This window comes from Lytechinus pictus, chromosome 13 (assembly GCF_037042905.1).
Source record: "Lytechinus pictus isolate F3 Inbred chromosome 13, Lp3.0, whole genome shotgun sequence".
Taxonomy (NCBI): Eukaryota; Metazoa; Echinodermata; class Echinoidea; order Temnopleuroida; family Toxopneustidae; genus Lytechinus; species Lytechinus pictus.
Window position 1 is genome coordinate 25,913,484 of NC_087257.1, and position 3,165 is coordinate 25,916,648.

General features: G+C 34.2%; 1 non-coding gene across 1 annotated transcript; it reads left to right on the top strand.

Annotated features, from left to right (window-relative positions):
• The first annotated feature begins 313 nt into the window (after positions 1–313).
• TRNAY-GUA (transfer RNA tyrosine (anticodon GUA)) lies at positions 314–399 on the top strand. Its single transcript is given in 2 exon segments — positions 314–350; positions 364–399. It is a non-coding gene; the product is annotated as a tRNA-Tyr (tRNA).
• The last annotated feature ends 2,766 nt before the right edge of the window (positions 400–3,165 follow it).

Genomic DNA, 3,165 nt, shown 5'->3' on the forward strand with positions numbered 1-3,165 from the left:
TCTGGAGTAAAGACTACGATATGTACCCTTGCTTTATAACGGAGTCTTAGTCTTGGGTCTTAATTTTGAAGGTTTTTTAATCAAGGGTCTGGAGAAAAGACAACGCTTTATATCCATCTTTTTCACAGGAATGAGACTGTGGGGTCTTGAAAATTTGTTTAAATAAACGGGTCTGGAGAATTGAGAATACGTTATATACACGTTCTTTATAACAGAGTCTTAGTAGTGGAAGATGGCGGGGCTTAAATAGTTTTGAATTTGTTTAATCACCCGGTCTGGAGCAAAAACTACACTTTAAACCCAGTACTAGTAACCACCGATAGCTCAGTTGGTAGAGCGGAGGACTGTAGATGATTGATGATTAACCTTATGTCGCTGGTTCGAATCCGGCTCGGTGGATGTGGGTTTTTTTTGGCGCAAATATTCACTACTGAATGACACGCGCCGTATAAGCTAAAACAACAACAACAACAACTTATTCGATAGGAATTAGACGGTGAGGTATTAAATTTGATTTTTTTTTAATTGATACAACAAGGTCTAGGGTAAAGATTACATTCTATATTCATTTCTACAAGGTCTTAATTTGGTAGATGGTGAGGTGTTGCATTTTTTAAAATTATTTTTGAATGGCTATGCTCCTTATGTATGCTTTAGTACAGGATCTTAGTTCAGAAGGATCTTCAAATGATTAAATGACCGGGTCTGGAGCATTAAAAGACTACACTCTACATCCATGTTATTCCAAAAGATAGTGGGTCTTCAATTTAAGGTTGGTGCCCCCCCCCTCCCCGCCACCTCTCTGAAAAGCGTTTCATTGCCGATGTCATTGTAGCTTCTCCCTTATGCAGACATGTTTCTCATTTTTAACAGTAATTTTATGACTGAAACATTTCATGAGAAATAGCCTTTATATGGATAAATGCAGTGATTTGCACATATCCCGGAGGTTTGCACTTTTCCCGTGAAAATTGTTCATTTGCACATATCCCGTCGTCACGTTTGCACAGATGCCGTTGATAAATTTTGACAGATTTGCACATTTCCCGGCGTGGCGTTTGCACAAATTCCGTTGTTTGTACAAATCCCGGCGAAATTTTGCACATATACCGTTGTTTGCACATATCCCGGCGTTTGCACATATCACGGCTCCACAGGGTGACGCACACCAAAAACAAAAACATAACTTTTAAAGTTACCTTGAATTTTGGCCTATTTCTTCAGTTTAGGTGTATTTTCTGAAAAGAATGTGTTCCCTTTTATCAATATAGGGCCAAATGGTGGAATATAAAGCAAATATACCATTAGTGGTTGACATGAACTTACACAGCCGATATAGTTTCAGTAAGTTTGCTGAAAACGCTTTGGAAACGAAAGTTTGTCTGTCTTATGAATTCCACTAAGTATTTCCCTATTTAATGAACGAAATGTACCGAATATTTGATTATTTGAGGTGAGACCAACTGAGTATAACTTTACACCAACTGCATGATGTTTAAAGGCGCAAGTATTATGACATTTTGTGGAAACTTCGTCGCACTTTTATTGTGTTGTGAACTAAGCCACGGACGTACTTCACAACCGCGGCATTCACTACAGATCCTAAAGATACAACCCGAGTCTGAATTACTTGGCTGCTTGACAGACCAAAACATTCTGCATAGATCCACCAGATCATACAGCTCCAAAAAAAGATAAAGTTAATCTATTCTCAATTTTGTCTTAAATATGTCCCTCTTTTTTTAATTAAGCCCGCGGCAACATACTATGCGATGATCCCCCTCCCGATTATTCAATAACAGTAATCGATCGAAGGTCATTGATTACTTGATTACAGAAACATCCAACAATACACGCCAACATGTCGGCATTTTGATCTCTCAAGGGACTTGATATTGTGCCCCTTAACCATGTTAACACAAAGGCTAGTACGCTTGATTTTTACGTTGATTGTACATTGTAGTCAATGCAATCAATCGTAAAGTTATTCTCCTAAAAATGATTTCTAAGCTTTGTGTTTACGGCCCAATGATATGTTACAGTCACATCATCGAAACCGTCCCCAGACCGATAACACATGATGTTAAGCCATCGGTCAGCATGGGATAGGTTTCGCCAGTGTGACCGCGCATTGTACATAGTGGACAAGGTTCCAGTACGAGTCATCTTGGAAATGTTTGGGAGACTTTTTAAAGATGACTAATAAAATACAAGTTAATAGTTATTAATCAAAAAGGGATTATGAAATAAAGATAAGAATTCAAATAATGAGGTGAAAATAAATGATAAAATGAGCTAAACTAAGCTTACATAATATAGATGAACTAAACTAAACTAAACTCAAAACACCTCAGCCGATTTTAACTTAACTCAATTTAACTTTACTTTGCTCTATTACACTTAACTAGAGGAATATAAACTTATCTTTACTGAGTTAAAGTAAACTTCACTTGAATTAATTGTTATCTTGACTTAATTCAGCATAACTTAACTGTACTTTACTTAACTTTTTCTTGCTCTGTTTTGCTCAAATAAAGTGAATGATAAAGTAAACTGAACTAAATTCTGCTTATCTTCACCTTACTTTGCTATATATTTTATCTAACTAAATTAAAGTTAAGTAAACATGTCTTAATTACTCTTATCATTTTATGTTAAAGTACACTTATCTAAATTCATCTAGACTTGACTTTGTGCTATATTTTATTTAACCAAAGTAAAAATAAGTAGACTTAACTTTACTGAACTAATGTAATGTAAATTATGTTGACTAAATAAACTTAGCTTAATATAATTTTAATTCACATTTAAAATACATCAAACTTTACTTTATTTATGTTTGTTCTACTTTACTTAACTATTGTGAAGCATTATGTAAAGTTAAATGAATTAAACTCAGCTTAACTTAACTTAAATAAACTTATCTTAACTTAATTCAAGTTAACTGGATTCAGCTAAAGTAAACTTAGCTAAATTTATTATAACTTTATTTTACTTTGCCCTATTTTATCTAACTAAAGTAACATTAAGTAAACTTAACTGAACTTTACTTAACTTTACTGAACTAAATAAATGTAAATCTAAATTTCCTTCATAAAGTTAAGTTAGCCTAAACTAACATAATTCTAATTAACATAAATCTAGTTTCCACGCCCCTTCTAGCTC